Source organism: Lycium barbarum, chromosome 11, assembly GCF_019175385.1.
Source record: "Lycium barbarum isolate Lr01 chromosome 11, ASM1917538v2, whole genome shotgun sequence".
Taxonomy (NCBI): Eukaryota; Viridiplantae; Streptophyta; class Magnoliopsida; order Solanales; family Solanaceae; genus Lycium; species Lycium barbarum.
Genome location: NC_083347.1, coordinates 66062000 through 66082960, shown reverse-complemented (window position 1 = coordinate 66082960; position 20961 = coordinate 66062000).

The window sequence follows — 20961 nt, the reverse complement described above, 5'->3', positions numbered from 1 at the left end:
CAAAACTATATGCAAAATATAAGCCGACAAGGCTAAAAGACATCTAACCATACACAACTGTCTACGAGCCTCTAAGAAGAGCATGTAACATCATATAGACGGGACAGGACCCCGCCATGCTCATATGTATGCACACAAAATAATAATACCAACAACTGTAGCTCCGGATGAAATGGAGCTCCTCTATGCAGTCTCTGAACAAATAATCTATGGATCAAGTCTGTCTCCCTGTCCACCTGCGGGCATGACGCAGCGTCCACAAACAAAAGGAAGTCAGTACGAATAATGTACTGAGTATGTAAAGCATAATCAACATCATAGTGAAAGCATATGAAATAACATAAGATAGGAGAGTCATGAGATAATATAGCCATTTGTACCTCTAGTGGCAACCATCATATTTACTTACTCATTTTCTAATAGAAACCTTCCATTTATAATACTAACTCATGTATACATATGTATATATATTTGTATCATACCCGACCATGAAGGTTCGGTGTTTCACGTACCCGGCCATGACAAGGCTTGGTGTTGTACATACCTATCCCTACCAAGGCTCAGGGTTATCCGTACCCAACTGCAGAGGTGCACGCCCGATAAGTATCATACCCGGCCATATAAGCTCGGTGTATATAATAGTCATACATACTTAGACATGTATACATAAGAGTTCATAATTATCATCAACATCATTACCACCATCGATGTCGTTACATCTATCCTTAGAGGAGCAACCATCATATTAGGGAGGTAATAGAATCGTGAAAGTATCGAGGATCATAAGCGTTAGTAACTTTGGAGATAGAGTCATTTGGAAGACATTATGGAACTCATGAGAGGGTATATAGCAAAGGAATCATGCCTTAATGAAAGAAGGGTTAGCCTTACATACCTCTTGGTCTTCTTAACTAGTTAACGTTCACCGTCGAAGCTTGAACAATCTACATTTAGGAGGATTCATACCATAGTTAAGCCTTAATGATACTCTTAAATTCAAACTAGAATAATTCATGATCTAATAAAAATTGGGCAACATTTCCCCTATTTCGTCAACTTCCACCATATTACAAAAAAACTCCAAAACAGCCACAATAACATCCACAATATCATAATCAAATAATCACATTCCATTAAGCCTTCAAAATTCATTCTCATGCTCAACTTATACTAACAACTTCACACCCATTCTTAGCACATTTTCACACAATGCTTCCTCATCACTATTTCTACCTTCCATAACAATATTATACCCATATAATACTAAGAATCATGACTCAAGTTAGCTTACTACTCAAAAACATTATAAAAGCTACATTTAGACCTCATTTTCTACCTTCTTCTTCTACCCAAGTTGTTCAACAACCAAACATCCATGATAACATGAAATAAGAATGAAAACTAACCTTTTATCTCATAGTAATGAGCTTTAGAGCAGCTATCAACTTATGTGAAAACCCTAGCTTCAATACCCAAAAATTTCTTGTAGCCTACTAACAACCCTGGCAAGACTTCTAATGCATGGGTACCTTGATTCTTGCCTCTTGATCTTTGTTTTCTCTTGGGTTGGAGTGGAATATGCTTGGATAAGGGTTTGGAGCTCTCAAGACTCTTGGAAATGTGATAAATGAAATAAAAGAACAAGGGCCATCTATTTATACAAAATAAAAAAAAATCTGTCGGATGGACTTATACGGACCACTTATACGGTCCGTATAAGTGGACCGTATAACACCACCATGGAAACATCCCTTTCTGTAAAGGTCATGTTATACGGACTATACGGACCGTATAAGTGGTCGTATAACTCCAGTTATCCGAAAATTTCTCTCGTTGATTCGTTTGACTTCTAATCCTCGTGGAACCTTCTTGGAACTTACATAACACTTCATTAAACATACAATAGGCCCTATAGCAGCCCCTCAAGACATCACCAAATAAATATTAGCTCAATCATAGCGAAAACCTTTCCGAACACTAATTACATTTTGCTTCCTTCAACAAACTAACTTTCACATATTCATACAACTTTGAAGTCTTATGGTGCACACTTTAAGCTATCTAATACTTCCCTTAACCTCGTAAGGATTCCATAATCACCTTAAGCTCACATTAGCTTATTCACAAGGCAACAAATCCGAAATTTCCGAGGTGTAACACATTCTCATCCTTCATGATATACTGTTGATACATTGATGATATATAGGGAAACACTGTTATGAGCTGGGCTCAGTTGGATGAGAGTGATGTGAGGATCGATGTCCAATTTTTATCCCGGAATCGAGGTATGAGTGTTGGTAGCGATTGCCGAGGTCTTTGCTGGAATCGTGAGGATTGGTACATGGACTTCGCGGGTCCCCCATGGATTGTGCTGTCGATATGTGATGCTCCATCATCAGAGTATATGTGTATCGGTGCATATGCATTGCATCCATATTTCATACACTATTGCATTGCATTGTACCTTTGGCTTCTTGTGATATTCTTGTGATATTTTTGTGATATAGTTGTGATATACGGATTGGGATTGGATGTACTGAGACTTGGCACAATTGGGTTTAGATGATGACTTGTACTTGGTTACTGGCTCGTGTTGACTTATACCTTGTTGATTTACCTATTTATCTTACTTTATTATCTTGGTATATGTTAGCTAATCTATGTCGGCCTATGACACCTAACAGTACGTGTTGTTTGTACTGAACTTGCTGCATTCTTCTATAAATGCAGAGTATCAGGTGTGATCGACGTCTACCCCTCGTGGCTGAGAGTTCGAGGCTGCTGATTCGAGTCTGTTGGGGTGAGCATGTGGACGCTTCGCTACCCGAAGACTCTTCTTCTATTATGTCTTACTTTGATATTCTGAGACATTATTGAGACTATTGATGTATTATTATTACTTCCAGACTTATAGATTTTGGTTAGATGCTCTTGTATGACCAGGCCAGATACTGGGGTGGTTTTTGATATACTTCCGCACTTATTATATATTCATATGTCAGACTTACGTTACTTTATCCTTTTCCGCTATTTATACTTTATTTTGAATATTAGGTTAAGGGTTCGTCTACCAAGGTCGGATAGGTAGGTTCCCGCACGATTTTGTGAAATTGGGTCATGACAAATTGGAATTAGAGTCGTAGGTTAACCGGTTTATAATACAAGAGTGTGTCTAGTAGATTCTCGTGGATTAGTAAGATGAGCTCTGTACTTATCTACGAGAGGCTATAGGACATTTAGGAAACTTCACTTCCTTTCCTTCTTTTGTACAACTTTATTCTAATTGGTATCTGGAATAATTGAGTTGGTATCTGACTATTATCTCTTCTCTCACAGATAGTGAGGACTCAAGCTACGATAGCCCGAGATAAGGGGACGAGCGACAGCTAGAGGATGCGATTAAGCTAGAGGCAGCAGGGCTGCCCCAGCTAGGGGCAGGGCTCCTGCGGTAGGGCAACAGCGTGAGAGATCTCCATCTCCAGAGCCTGAGGTTCAGTAGGTTCTCGGGGATGGTGCGGCTCCAGCACAAGCACATCCCGAGGTTACATCTAAGCAGGCGACCCAGGACACCATGGCTCACCTTCTACTTCATTTGGATGCCCAGCAAGCTGCCGCTGGTGTTACTTCTCCGGGCGGAGGATCGCAGACTAGAGTTGGGGCGCAGACCCCTAAGCAGAGACCGACTCGTGTAGCGCACCCTGTTGTGGCTATGGATCCATGGATGGATGCAGTGCCAGCCCCAGAATATGATCTTAGACTCGTGGCGGGCACTGTTATGACCTTAACTGATCAGGAGCTAGTTGGGAGGTTTAGGAAGTTGGAGCCGCCGAGATTCGCGGGTCTTCTGGAGAGGGTGCGTATGAGTTCATCTTAGACATGCATGAATTGCTACACAGGATGGGGACTTGTTGATTATGTGTCCAACCAGTTTCGCGGGGACGCGAAGACCTGGTGGAGGTATTTCATTGCTTGCAGACCTGAGGGTTCTCCTCCACTGACTTGGACATAGTTTTATCGAGCCTTCCTTGAGAAATATGTGCCCCGTGCTTTGAGAGAGGCACGTAGAGATTATTCCCTCCACTTGCAGCAGAGGGGATTGTTCGTTAAGGCTTATGTGACTCGCCATTTGTATTTGGCTCGTTATTCAGCATCCCTAATTCCTACTGAGCCTGACAGGATTCGATGCTTTGTTGGTGGGCTCATTGGTTCTCTTCACATTCCATGCCTTCAACTTGAGGCCATGGGGGCTTCCTTCCAGTCCATTGTTGAGCATGTTTTTAGTCAAGCCTGCTAAGGCCCGCCTATTTGGGGGAGTTAGTGAGAAGAGGCAAAGACAGTTTGGGAGTTATGGTGGTTCCAACTCGAGGGACGCCGGCCAGTCTTCTAGGCCATATCAGCCCTATTCCAGCTGCCCTGTGCATTCAGCTTTGCAGGATTTCTCTAGTGGACCATCCAGGCAGAGAGCTTCTGAGAACTCGTTCTCTCGGCCAGTAGACAGAGTTGTTCCAACTGGGTTTTCAGCTTCATTCTATCAGTCTCCGCCTTCTAAGGCTTTTTTTCGTATGGATAGTCCGATCATTTTGCTAGAGAGTGTCCATGACCCACGTAGGGTCATCAGTTCCAGAGGACTCTGGCATCTTCAGGGAGTCAAGGTGGTGCTTCTCAGAGGAGCGATGCTCAGTCAGGCTGTGGTGGTCTTCAGATTTCTAGGGGTGGGTCCCAGGCCGGTAGATGCAACAACAATAACAATAATACTCATGATAAGCTTCTCAAATAGTTCAACAAACATAACGAGCAACATGCTCAATTTACGATCAACGAACTATAGTTTAACCCTTTCTCTTTCTTTATAAACATGTTAATAACAATAACAACAATATACTCATGTTACTCCCTCAATTTCCAGCCCAAATTATCACAAGAATAATTTCCAAAATAGTTCAGTATGCACGAGCACCTCAACAACAACTTCCAGCCATTATTTTGGAAGTTTCTTCATCATACAAGCTATTGAGGGCTTAAATTCGTCCAAGCCTAAGTAAAAGAGAATAAAACTTACCTTATAACACAATAACGAACTTAAACTTGAGCTTACTTCACAGCAAAGAAACCTTTAAATCATCAAGAATAAGGAAGGACTTGGTTCCACTAGTTCCGCAAGATTTCTGACATTTGTTTTGTGTTGTTTCACTTTGATTTTGCTCTAGAACCATGTGAGATCTATAATATTACCTTAAACAACAAGAATCACTCCAAATATTAAGTTACTTCACTTGGAAGAATCCTCCAAAACATCCACAAGATGAAGAACTACGATCTAGCAAGCACCACGGGATTTGTAGCGTTGGATTCACATTTTTATCTTTGATTTTGGTCTAGGGTTGTGGGAGAAATCTTAAGAGAGATCTTAGTGGTGTTTGGGGTCTGGAAATGATGAAAAATGAGGTCTATCTCAGCCACCGATTAATATACTTAAAAGATAATAGCACCGCCTTAGTGGGTCCCAAAGGGAGCTGTTTGCGCAGTCTCGCGAAAACGCGAATATCTCTGTACTTTGACATCGTATCGACGAATGGTTTAATGCATTAAACTCGTAAAACTTCAATTTTGTGGGTGGATCACTTTGTAACTTCAAGTAGATTGAGATAAAAACTCAATGAAATCTGACCCAAATTTCAGCGAACTTATGAACGTATCTTGCGATGACTTTTGTCGGCTTCCGTTTTACGCTTGACTTCAAAACATAACATACGATTATTATTCGATTCAAATACCTCATAAAATGACCTTCTTAGCATGCTAAGTACTCCTAGTCTTACCTTAGAAGTATGGGTCATAACATTCCCAATTTACCGACTTTCGACGAAACTTATTTTCCTTGACTCGTTTAACTTCTAACCCTCTTGGTACTTGCTGATCATGATCTTAAACCTTTGTAACCTCAAAGGTAACATGATTAACTTAATTTCAATAATTTCAAGGATGATCTCATTTTTTAGCTTACGTCAATCGACTTACGACGTACTGGACGTATGAAAATACGGGATGTAACAGAAGGTAACCATCCTAAATGCTCCGCAGCCTCCTGTTTATAAGTGTGCCGCACAACACACCCATAAACAAGACTCTACTAGACACGGCTTGTAGACATCCCTAGGACAGACCTCCTCTGCTACCAGTTTTGTCACACCCTAGACCGAAAGGGCACGACTGACACCCAGACCTAACTTACCGAGCACCAACATAACATATCTCCATAACCATACTATCATGCATAAATGGGCCGGAAGGCTGAATAAAAAATAAGGAGTACTCGACAAAGGACGACCACAAAATAATATATAAGCTTACACATGAGATATACGACCTACAAGGCCGACATAACCATCCATAATACATACACCGACAAGGCCGTACAAAACATCCATATACATGACATCTGTCTACAAGCCTCTAACGAGTACATGAACGTCATAAGGTCGGGAGGGCCCCGCCATATTCATAAACACATGTATTTAAGCATACTGACCCAAAAGCAACTCCGGAGCAAGTGGAGTGCAACAAAACGTTCCGCTGAGCTGGTAGCCTACTGGAGGACTGTAACCCTTTCTATTAAGACTTGCAGGCATGAAACACAGCATCCCTAGGCAAAGGGACGTCAGTACGAATAAAGTACCGAGTATGTAAGGTAGATAACAACATAAGGAAAGACATCAATGTAATAGAGTAATAAAAAACTTAACCTTGGCTCTGTATTACCATTGAGGGCCATGATATGCATGAATACATTATATACACGCATATAGCGCCATCATCATACAATATATATATACACGCATATAGCACCATCATGCCTATGTGGCCATCATCATCATCATCATAATATCCACCTGATCAGGGGTGCATCTATAGTGTCGTCGTACCATATATATGTATGCCTATACAACACCATTGGAGCCACACACCGACTCACTATATCATAATATATGTATATATGTATGTACAAGAGACATCATGAAATTATTGGAGTGACATAAGGTCGTTACACCTCCGACTATCATTATGGAACTAACATCGTCAACATACGTTTCAATAAGAGCTAAAGATCAATGCCATGGATCAGAAATACATCATGAAAGAAAATAAACATAAGCTTTCTGCATTTACTAAGAATAAAGTCGTTTATGAGTGTCATTTGTTCGTTTACGTTTCGTTCGTTGGAGTCATGCCAAAAAAATGAAAGAAGGTGCCTTAACATACCTCTATCATTTACTGAATGATTCAACGTATATCTTCCCGAAGATTTCAATCTACATTAAGATCGTAAAACTTGTGGTCAATGCCATAAAAGGACTTATAAACATGCTTCTAAGCTAGTAGGTCACTTATAGAAAATCGGACAGCATTTCCCTTATAACTTTCACTTTCCCCTAATTCCAAACAACATCAACAATAGCCAAAAGAATATCAATGACAACATAGTTCAGCTTATCAATAAAAAGCATACAGCATCATTAACAAGACTATTATTCAACACGACGAGCTACAAGCTCGGATTGGATCCCATTCAAGGCCTTATACCCTTCTTGGTCTTAATTTTAACATACAACATAACCAGTATGCTAACAAACATATTCTTATAATTTTCTAGCCTTATATCCATTTTCAACAACACATTAACAGTCCAACAAGAGTTAACAACAACAAAGAGAATTTGTAGGTGCTACATAGTGTTAGACCCCGTATTTTATACGTCGAGTTATTCGCGAAGGAATCGACGTGAGATAGAAACCTCAGATTTTTAATTTCTAAACTAGAACTAATCGGTTATAAATTTTACTTAGTATAAAAAGGTTATTGGAGATTAGGAACTACTTAATTGTGGTGTTAATTAAAATTTTGTGACAACCACGAACCAAGAAGGAACACCAACGTGCAATACACAAAAGATGACTCAAAGTCATCTAAAACAAGGCTATTATGGAAGACATACACATATGCATTTAATGTTGATTCATCCACTACACTTTCATTATATTGTGGACAATAAAATTGGAAGAAATATACATGTAATACTCGGCCAAGATGGCTGAAAATTGGAGGAGAAAAGTTGAAGCATGCAATTGAATAATGAAGGCATGCATTATTTTATGAAGACATAACATGTTGGAGGAATCATTTCATATTTAAATATTGACCATTCATCTTGTATGATTGCAATGGACAAAGGGTAGTGTATGAATCATCCACCACACATGCAATTGTCTTGTAAACAATTGAAAATAAAGAAGAAAGGAGAGACAAGGGGGGGGGGGGGGGGGCTCGGCCAAGAGGCTAGCCGAAAGTTGAAGGGAAAGAATTAGAATTTTAGTGTAAAGTTTATTTGAGTGGCTCAATGTCATGAGTGGAGAATGTGGCCACCTTGTAGGCATCATAGTTTAACCAAATAATGACTAAGGATATCAGCAAATACATTCATTTCAACTACACAACACAAAGAAAGAAAACCTAAACCTAGAGAGAGAAAGCTCTCGGCCACAATGGCTGATTTTTGAGCTCTTGAGTCTTGATCCAAAAATTATTTTCCAAGGTGTTTCAACCCTTTAGAAGGTCCCTAGAAACGTTAATATAGTCATTGGAGCAACAAGAACCATTTTCATTTCAATTCACAAACTCTAGCCAAGTTGAGAAGTCAAGTTGTCAAGGAAAGATCTAACTTTCTTTTTCATGTATTAAGGGTGATGTAGATGTGTAAATATAAGTTGTATGCATGAAATAAGGTGTGTTGATGTGGGAACATGATAGTAACCATGAGGTTATAGGTGTTGATGTTGAAGTATGGTTGTAACTTGATGAACATGAATCGCATGCATAAAATCATGAATGTTGGTGTTGGAATGACTATGTTGCCGAGGGGACTGTTTTGGTGGAATTAATGAACTAATTTTATTTAAATAATATGGTTTTTACTATCATATATCTCATGGTAAAAAGGAATGAAAAGAATTGGAAGGTTAAAAGTGAAGTTGTGTTAGTATGAAAATAATTGAATCTATGATTTTATGTGAGTGATGTTGAAGCATGTTGAAACCGTGTATGGACTGTTTTTGTAAGAAGTTAGTGAACTGATTTTACTTGATATTTTGATTGTTATTGTCATGAATTTTATGATGGAAATGAAGGTGTTTAATGGTTGGAGTTGAAACCAAAGTCGTTTGTGAGTTGTTGTAAGGGTTATAGAGATGACGATGTAGCTTAGTTGCGTATGAATTGATGTTGTACTTGTCGTGTGGATAGCTGGTCATAACCTACTGAAATTATATGAAAAGAAGACATGAAATAATGTGTAAGAATCATATGTGGTTTGCTTAGTATGTTCGTAAACGTTTGCAAGAATTCCGAACATTTTTATGTTGTCGGTTAGGGACTGTTTTGGACATGTTGTTGGTTAGGGACTGTTTTGGACGTGTTGTTTTGGCTAAGTTGGAAAAACTAATTATAGTTAATAATATACATCATGTTGTCATAGTGGTTGGGATGTTATAGAATCGTTTCGACGAAATGTTATGACTATAGACAAACAAGAATAAATTGGACGTGTCATAATCGCATGTAGACTATTATTGGGTGTTGTAATGTACGGACTGTTTTGACACGTTGTTGTTATTCTTATTGAGATGAGATTAATGATAATTAAGATTATGCATTGTGTTGGATATGCTGTTATAAGTTGTTACATGCAAACGTTAAGGCTACGAACTATTAGAAGTAACTTGAGAATGTAGTAGCCGTATGTGAATCGTTATTGCATGTTGTGAATGTGGGCTGTTTGGGATATTGTGTGGGCTGTCCGGATTGGTATTGAACACATAATTATTGATGTTGGATTGGTTGTATGTGGTTGGTTTGGATACAAGAGAAAACGTCGTTTAAAAATCTAGAAAGAAGTTACTAACGTTAGAATACGTCTTGAATCTCCCCGTAACTTAAACGTAGTTGTTGGCATCTTAATATAGGTTGAAGTATTATTGGGCAGCGTATACATATTGTGTGACGAATAAGCGCTAAAGGTATGTGAAGCTAACCCTTCTTTCTTTTTGTCATGATCGTTGTGAAATGAATATACGATATATATACGATTCCAAAGGAAATTCCTATTCTTAGAGCCACTAGGATGGCTATTGATCTTGATTCCCATAACTTATGTTTTGTTTTATACATATTGATATGTACACATGATTTCAAAGTTCCATTTTGATATGATCCACAGGGACATCCGAAAGGTATATGGTATGACTATTATTTGAAATTGCGAACGATGGTTCGTGTTGACTATCCTATTGAGTCCTTAAAAATGTTTTGAATTGCATATAGTTTCTCACTACTCTGCTCATGCATACCTCAATATATCTTTCACCGAGTCCCGGGCCGGGTATGTTATCGTGCACAATTCCACTGCATTGTTCGCCGAGTCCCTCATTAAAGGGCCGGGTATAATGGTGTTATGCTGTGTTACGGAGTTATGCTGTGTTACGGAGTTATATTATATTCTGGAGTATGCTGTGTTATGGCGCCAGAGACGGGGTGGCGACCATGTTCACCGAGTCCCATAATGGGGCCGGATTTGACATATGATATTGATGTGCATGAGTTATATTTCAAAAGCAAGTATTTGGTATTCTGGTTATTGTACTCATTTTTTGTACCTCTTATTTCAGTTATGATCCCGTTTACTGTATTTCATGCTTTACATGCTCGGTACATATTCCGTACTGACCCCCTTTCTTCGGAGGGCTGCGTTTCATGCCCGCAGGTGCAGATACTCGCTTTGGTGATCCGACAGCTTAAGATTCTCTTTCTGCTATTTTGGAGAGTTCCGTTGTTCTGGAGCCCAGATTTGGTATAGATCCTTTCTAATCTAAATATATGCATATGTTGACTAAGGGTACGACGGGGCCCTGTCCCGTCATATTTACTGTTGAAACTCTTAGAGGTCTGTGGACATATGTGTGGGTTGTGTATGGGTTCTGTTCAGCTGTGTCTATACGATGTGCTGTGGTATGATGTTCGTCTATAATGGCAGCCTTGTTGGCTTGCATATGATATTGATATGTGATGGCAGCCTTGTTGGCTTGCTTTTATATGTATAATTATGCGACAAATCTGAGACCATGGTTGGTCGTTATAAGATCCATATTGAGTTTGTTGTGAAAAGAACATATAGCTAAAGAAATGTATACGGGTGTCCAGGTCGGGCACCAGTCACGGCCTACGGGGTTGGGTCGTGACACATAGCCAATTCTTCTCCTAGCTTGTAATACCATCGCCAATACCAACACTTAGACAAGCATAACAACAACAATCACAACATAACCAAGTTATTCTCCATAATATCCAGCTATAAGAAGTCATAAATATAGCCTCAAAACAGTCCAACCACAAGACAACAACATCTTATATCATTTCAAGTACTAGCTTGTAGTTTTTCATCCAATATGAAATTAACCTTGAGCACAACCAACAAGATATTAAACTTACCTTGTGTAACACCTCGTGCATTCGGGCTAGAGTTTGACTCGTAAGACGGGGTATAATGGAACTAATATGAGGAGTATAGGAAGTGTTTTGAAAACTAATCAAGTCATAAGAAGAGTCTTTGGACAAAGCAAAGTTGGAAGCCACTCTACGGAGTATGTTTTCAAGTGAGTTTGCAGAAGGTATTACTTCAAGCAACTATAACCCCTTTATTAATTAGGAACTTGGGAAAACTTCCTTAATGGAAGTTGTATCTCTTTGTCATGCCTTTCCAACGGTATATTATGGAGGTCAAACGTACATCTGTACAAAAAGTTATGGCCATTTTACTGAAAAGTCGCAGAACTATCTAATGAAATACGGCCCGTAAATACAGTCCGTATTTTGTGAAAAATTCAGTCTAGACATTCTGTTTTGTGCCATGATAAAATACAGTCCATAAATCTGAACAGTTTCTCAAAATACGGACCATATTTCTCCCGATGCAGTTAAGTATAAATACACCAGTTCAGTCTGCTAATTCTATTTTTCATTCCTTCAAGCCCTAGAACGGAGTTCCTCTTCTCCCATCAATCCAAGAAATTAAGGTAAGCCATTCCAATCCCTTCCAAGTCAATTCTAACATGTATTCATGCAATCTAATTAGGAAATCATTGTTCGTAACCGTATTCAATCTACTATGGCTATCATGTCCCAAGTAAGCAAAAACTATACCAACCTACTGGATTTATCCACCATCTTCATGGCCCAAAGGCTAAACATATAATCTCTGTCACTTCGCATATTTCTTTCATAGTCACCCATACAAGTACACTAATACCCATACAAGTGTTCGTCACCGCACAAGTAAGGGACCCTCAGTTCCCCATTACGCCCCTTAATTACACTACCAACACATAACACTATATAAAGGGTCTAGTAAGTCTCAACTTGCCTGAATCCGAAGCCGAAGAGTCAGTCTGCGGTCTTTCCCTTCCTCTGAGCTTCTGAACGAGCTCAATTTGTTCAAATACGATATCAACATAAGAATACGAGTCTATCGATACCTATGTTGCCATATAAAGGATTCAGGTCTAAAAGTCAACCCAAAACCCCGTCCCAAACCAAAGATCAAAACCATAATTTCATTATAAATCGGGTTCAATATAGTCAAATTAGTACTCTAAGAGGTTAAACAATTCCAATGACACTCATATTGCTATATTTTAGTCCGGAACCCAAGGGAAAAACTAGAATTTTGACTTAAATTCACCTTACCCGTAGTCTAATTAGTCATATCCCCAAAAATCATGAAGTTCTAACCATAAATGAATCCTTAATTTCATAAATCTCAATACAAACCTATTTCCATGGAAACCCTTAATTTACTACTTAAAAATCATGGAAAGAACCAGAAATTAATGGATGGAATCATTAATAATCACTTAGATTAAGGTTAAAAACTAACCCCAATGAAGAACCTTGAAAATATTCCTTGAAATCTCTCTAATTCGAGCTCTGTAGCTTCTAAAATGGGTTTATGAAGTTGAAATTCGAAATGGGGTTATAAGAATATGTCCAGGCATGATTTACTCATCACGATCGCGATACACCTAACCCGACTCGGCCCAGATTTATGCTACAAGATCGCGACCTAGCCCATCGCGATCGAAACTCGCTCCCTTCCCCTTCATCGCAATCGTGTGACCCTCATCGCGATCGTGATGAAGGAAACTAGAATCAGCTGAACTAGTTTTTTCTGGTTTTCCTGAAATCCCAATCCAACACCCGAAACTCATTCAGAATCCCCCATACACAAACCAAAAATGCATTTCAATCATAAAATATGCTACGAACTCACTCGCACACTCGGATTACCCAAAAGAGGTCATATTGACCCGGGGTTGACCAAGGTCAACTTCAAACCATCAAAAACCCATATTTCCAACCAAAGACCCAAAAAACACTCGAATGCCTCGAGACCCGAACCAAAGGCTCGACTAAATCAAAAATCATGTTCCAGACCTGATGGCATCAACAAAACTTCAAAAATGACGCATTTACTCCTAATGTTGACTTTGGTCAAACATCTTCATTTTCTTAACTTAGAAAACTTCAATTTCACTAAAACCAATTCAAAATCCGCCCAATTGCCTCGGGAACCGCACATCCATCCCCACAAGTCATAAATACCGAATGAAACTATGGGAAAGGAATTTTGGAGATAAGGTAAACAACTCAAAATGACTAAACGAGTTGTTACAAATAATGTCAATCAAATAAATCTTGTACAGTAAGGTTGATTTAGCAGGAAATAACTAGAAAAAAATTAATTGTTATTAAAAAAAGTTGTAGAGATCTACAAAACCACAAAATCAAATCCTCACAAATGCATAGCAACAACAGATTTTACTTCTTACCTGAAAGTATATACGACTATAGCTATTTGCGGTTACTGCACAAGCAATTGAACTCATAAATTGGTGACCAATTTCGATAATTTGAATGAAAATTACCGGAATAAAAATCGAGGTATCCAAGCAGGACGAATAGAGGGAGCTGAGGGTGACGAATCCGAGCAAGACTAAAGGGTAGGGCTGAATTTGAGCAATTTTATGATTAGGAAAGAGCTAGGGGAAGGGAATTAATGGCGGCAATCGTGAAGAAGAAGAAGTTGGGGCAGTTGAAATTTTTGCTATTTTCAGGAAATTATTAATAATTGTATTCAGACAAAAGTGTATTTTATAAAAACTTGGGGGTTGGATTGAAAGCATGGAATAGTTATTATTATTATTATTTATTTATTTTAAATCGTTGAACGAAAATGTATTTTCTTAAACTTGGGGGCTTGTTTTAACGCTCAGCTAACTTGTCTTCACTTAATTAGCAATAATCCTAGAAAGGGACCTACCACCTAATAATTAAAACTTGGGGTCTAGATTCCTAAAAAACTATCTTTGGGCCTTGTCACCATAATTGCCCAAGTAATATAATGTTTATCTTTACGGAAAATAAAAAAATAAAAAATTGATCATCCTCCATATCCAAGATAGTTTTGGTAGGCTTCACGCTTCATGAATATTTGCACTTTATTACTCTAGATCTCAACATGCAGAAGTGACATATATATTTACGGTAGTCTCAAAGGGAAGTCCAAAAGTTCTAGGTGGAATACTACAACAATAACATACCCAGTGCATCCCACAAGTGGGGTTTGGGGAGGATAAGACGTACGCAGACCTTACCTCTACGTACCTTACCTCTACGTTTGGGATAGAGATAGAGGTAAGGGGTAATAGGTGGAATACTATTACAAAAATATTAAACAAAAGAGACTCAAGATTTAGACTAACATTGATTCCAATTTCAGAAGATAAATGGAACTGCTCATCAATGTTAAACCATAGAGAAAACATGAAACAAACCAGTGATGCATATGGCGATGAAAATCTTCTCAAAGGATGGTTTTTCTTTAAAAGAAAAATTAAGTTTAGAACGGTAATTTAAGAAGAAAGTGACAATCAAAACTGATTTCTGTTTTGTTAACTTTACTTTTATACACACACACATACGTACATACAATTTTTGTGAAATCTAATTTTATAAATTGTTAGGTAAATGACTTAATTACTTTGTGATAATTAATCTTGAAATGTATGTTTCTTTGTTTAGGAATGACATATTAGTTAATGTTTTAATTAACTTTGTTATTTCATTGCTAAATTGAGTAACATTAGCTGACATATAATATTATGGTTTCATGCATAAAATTATGTGTAAATTCCCTTTCAAATTGACAGATGATATGATGTATTTTATTTGAAAGAATCATATATTTATTTATATATAAAGGTCGTTATATCATTTTGAAATCATGAGAATAACTTATAAAATCTATATTTATTAGATACTTATTTAAGGGTTGATGAACTTTTATGACTGTGATTTCTGTTGCAACAAGCATAATGAATTTTTTCATAAATGTAATGCATGTCTCGGTGAATGGTGACTTATAGTTGTGTAAACTTTACGAACTTGAGTGAATGGTAACACTTAATTGTTTTACGCTTCCATTCTTTAATTAGAGATGTCGGGTTTGAGCCTTGTAGGATATGGAGTCACCTTTGCTTTACCCCTACTGTGGAACTTCCTATCGCATATCCGAATTTAGTCGACTCCCAATACAAATTCCGGATTGGATGAGAAACTAAAAAACAATTAACAATTTGAATTGTAATGATTATGTTACGTGACACAAGTTAGGTTCATTTAATTAGGAAAAATTCAGAAATCTGTAGGACCAACTTAGGAATAACTAATTATTTTCTCATATAAAGATACTTTTATGGCTTCCCCATTTGATTCAATTTAAGAGAATTAAAAAAGAAGTCCAGAATATGTTAAAGGTATACAAAGGAAATATTGACAGTGCGGATAAAAAGAAAGTAATGCACGTTCCCCCTAAAATCTACTTATTCTACAAGTCAAATTAACTAAAAAAAAAAAAAGAAAATACACTCTTTCGCTTTCTTTTCTTCTTCCTTGCTTTCAAACAATAGACAATAAAGGAATAACAACATTTTTGGTCCCTCAATTATGCTAAATTTTAACTTTAGTCTTTGTGATATTTGACTAAGCACATTTAACCTTTAATTAATAAGAATGTGTATATTCGATCTGTTTTCTTGTTAATATTCACTAATTTTAAATATTATTAATCGTTCCACTATTTATTTGCATATGTATTATGTTACGTCAGTACTGTTACTCCATTATTAAAGGTAATATACTTATAAAAATAATATAGATATAGCATATTTCCTACAAAAAGGGACCAAAAGCACATTTCAATAAACTGAAGTTTAAAAGTATCAAGTCATATATCTCAATTATGTTTGATTATGTTTTTGGGTTTCCATTTATGTATGCATTATAGAAAGATACTTGTAATATTCACAGCGTGGGGTGTTTGGTTTATGATTACAAGCTAATTCTAGTTTTAAAACTCAAGAAGTATTACATAGTTTCTACTTTATGGAGAGATTTGTTGAAATGACAATGAAATTCTTGAAAAAATGAAGATGATAAATCAAATCTTGGCTTTACGAATATCAAGTATTCATGTAATCAAACTTTGATTGTTCATCAAGTACCCCGCTTTTGCTTTTACTAAAGAAAAAACTTAAATAAAGTCTCTTACAAAAAAATATTTAAATTCTATCTGTATTTAAATAATATTAATTGCAAATTAAACCTTAATATTGTTTTGTTTTAGTAATTTGACAATCAAAAGCAAAGATTGGCCGAACACAATTTGTTTAAAAAGTACTTCTTGTTATAAAATAAAAACTATAAAATAAATACACAGAAGAAATATGTAGAGAGATATCAGATTATATTCCTATTCTTCAATTCTACATATGGCCACTATTTATAGAGGAAAATATATGCTTAATGGCTAAGTAGCTTAATAGCTAAGTAACTTAATGGCTAAGCCATTTAGGTGGCTAAGTAACTTAATGGACAAACATATTTATAACACTCCCCCTTGGATGTCCATTAATTAGATGATATGCCTCGTTAAAATCTTATTAGAAAAACCCTGTGGGAAAAAGTCCTAATGAAGGAAAAAGAGTGCACATATCTAGTAATACGCTTTGAGAGCTGTCTCATTAAAAACCTTGCCAGGAAAACCCAAATGGGACAAAACCTTGGTCAAGGGAAAAAGAGTACAGCGCGTATTTCACTCCCCCTGACGAAGACCAAGATTCAGATGTCGGAGTCTTCGCACGCCAATCTTGAATATCATCTTCTCAAGAGTTGAAGTTGGCAAAGATTTGGTGAACAAATCTGCAGGATTGTCACTTGAACGGATTTGTTGCACATCAATATCACCATTCTTCTGGAGATCATGTGTGAAAAATAACTTTGGTGAAATGTGCTTCGTTCTATCTCCTTTTATGAAACCTCCTTTTAATTGAGCTATGCATGCAGCATTATCTTCATATAATACTGTAGGTATTTTTGTATCACACTTCAAGCCACATCTTTCTCTGATGAAATGTATCACTGATCTTAACCACACACATTCTCTACTTGCTTCATGAATAGCGATTATCTCAGCATGATTTGAAGAAGTAGCAACAATGGACTGCTTTGTCGATCGCCATGATATAGCAGTACCTCCGCATGTAAACAGATAGCCTGTTTGAGATCGAGCTTTATGTGGATCAGATAAATAACCTGCATTTGCATAACCAACAAAATTCCGTTCCAATGTCTTTGTGTAGGAGAAGAGCTATATCTTGCTAGCAAATTAACAGAGAACGCTATGTCAGGTCTTGTAGCGTTAGCAAGATACATAAGTGCACCAAGTGCACTAAGATATGGTACTTCAGGACCAAAAAGCTCTTCATTCTCTTCTTGAGGTCGGAACGGATCTTTACTCACTTCAAGTGAGCGAACAACCATTGGAGTACTTAAAGGATGCACATTGTCCATGTAAAATCGTTTTAAAAACTTTCTCAGTATAGGCAGATTGATGGATAAAGATCCCTTTTGTGAAATGTTCAATTTGCAGACCAAGACAGAGTTTTGTCTTTCCGAGATCTTTCATCTCAAATTCTTCCTTCAAATATTCAATCGCCTCTTGGAGCTCTTCTGGAGTTCCAATGAGATTTATGTCATCAACATAAACAGCAACTATAATGAACCCTGATATTATTTTCTTAATAAAAACACATGGACAAATGGCATCATTTATATATCCTTCATTTATCAAGTACTCACTTAGGCGATTATACCACATGCGCCCTGATTGTTTTAAACCATATAATGATCTTTGTAATCTGATTGAATACATTTCCCGAGACTTTAAACCAAATGCTTCAGGCATTTTATATCCTTCAGGAATTTTCATAGAAATTTCATCAAGTGAGCCACATAGGCTGTGACAGCATCCATTAGTATAAATAATGTGACATTTTCTGATGTTTGGACTGCTGGCCCAATAAACATTATGTTTACCAAGATGCATCATTTTACTTGATAATTATTTCTACATCAACATGCTTTAAGAGACATAGAACTCAGATCCTCGCAATCTTATACAATATTGCGCGCCATATTGTATCAAAGATATCGTCGACAAGATATCATTTTGTATCGGTTCGCAATTCGACATAACTTACTGAGATCTCAATACTTAATTATTTTCAGGTACATGAACCTCTCATAAGGTTTCATGAAGTGTTATGTCGTCGGCTCTTCAAGAGCACTTTGCCTCCTTAATATGATCATTTGCTCCTCCCCTTTTTCAAGGATTATTATATTTGAAACCGATTGGTCTACCATGCTCCATGCATGTTGTAGACTCTGGCGAAGGGAAAATCCTAGCAGACGGGAATCCCTGTCCTTCAGGGACATTAGGAGCATTTTGCAGATGAAATATGAAATAGTTGGGTCAGCAAATGCTTCCAGCATTTGACTTGAATTATCTGAGGATCATACTGATGATAATTCACAACATATTTCTTAGCTGCTTATTCTCTCCCCCTTATTTTAGTGACATATGTCCCCATTTTCTTTGGGAAAATCCATCTGTGTGCATCATGGTATATCCATTAATCATGTACCGCACATCAAATGCTAAAAGATGGAAATATCTAGTTCCTGACCCTGAACCAAATATGAGGGGAGAATTTATCAAAACTTATTGATCTGAAGCATACAAGTGCTGTTGTATGCATTATATCATATCTCAGACCAACATCTGAAACTATGTTCTCATAAGCAATGGTTTAGCTGTATTATGGAGGCATCTAATGCCAAACCAACTTAGATATAAACTAGCATTATCAAGATGATTGTCTTGATTACATATTCTGAAAATTGTGCTTCCAACTCAATCATTTTGAGCGAGCAACTTCGTAAATGTCAAACTGTCAGTTGACAATAAACATACATGTGACCGTCTCATAGATGCATCTATTTAAGACATCACATTACAGGTGAAGGGGCCCACATTCACCTTTTATATTTTTCAAAATTTTGGGGATTCAGTCCCAACATTAGCTGGTGTAATCAACTTATCATGAGAACAAACAACACAAACAAATTCTTGAAGAATCTTCTAGTTCTTCAATATGTTTTTAATACTCAATTAGCACAACATATTTAAATCAGGACGATCAAAATGGTCTTGTCAACTGATAAAATTATCTGTACCCGTAAACTTCAAGTTTACCATGACGAGTGCTATTTCTTTTAATAAACTTCTGGTTTACTATTGCATGAAATTGTATATCAATAAACTTCTGGTTTATCGTGGTATATGATCTCATCATGCTCGGGTAACATTTCACTTGTGTATTTCTTACTCATAGTAACTTGAAGATATTTAATATTCCGATCATTTGCAGTCTCAATATGATAACCATTTTTATTGTTAGTAAACTTCAGGTCTACTACAGTGTTCCGATCGTACCAATTACGATCTACGATGAATGGTATTATCATATATAACATCTTCAAGAGACTTCAATTTATTTATCATAATCAGATATTATTTGGACATTGCTAGTGTCATGATACTTGTAAATAAATAATTAGCTCTTCCGGAGCCTTTGATCATTAATTTCTATTACTAAATATTTCTCAAATACTTTTGGTACCATGAAAATAAATTTCGACACTACTGGTGTCACGAAATAAATATTGAATTCTAAACTTCAATATTTTAAACATCTCCTTCAGGGAGATTCATCATTAACATCTGAACATTTTGTATCAAAGAGGCAACCACATAGTTATTAATTCCTTCAGGGGAAAATACATTAATTGTTATTTCCTTCGAGGAAATCAATAACAACTAACCATAATGTATTAATGTGGTTATAGCAGAACCATTCTACTCTGCTCCCTTTTCCTTAGAATGATACTTTGATAAAATTATTTAAGATGTTTCTGCGTACGACAGGTACGTGTTGCTATGTCTTAATTTCATACCACCAATATAACATGTATATTCCTTGTATTTTATCTCTCCAGAAGACAGGTTGTGATATTTCTTCATTCACTTCGGGGAATGAAACCTGATTATTTAAATGTGCTTGAAATACGACGTTCATCAATAGCTCGTTATTTTGCTCAAACACAAGAAGACATTGCTTCAGAGTATTTCTCAGATATTTTGGTAATTCTTTCTGCTTCAGGAGTAAAGTTTCAGAGTTTTACTGCTTCGGGAGTAAAGTTTCAAGTTTTACCACTTCGGGAGTAAAGCATATAATATTCAGAATATTTCTTCTCAATTATTCTACTTTTTCTGGAGATGGATCATGATATTTTCACAATCAAATGCACGTTTATATTTATAAGCTTTACTACATATTATCACATTCACTTCAGGGAATGGATCTATATTTGTAGCTTATATCAAAAGTTCTCATT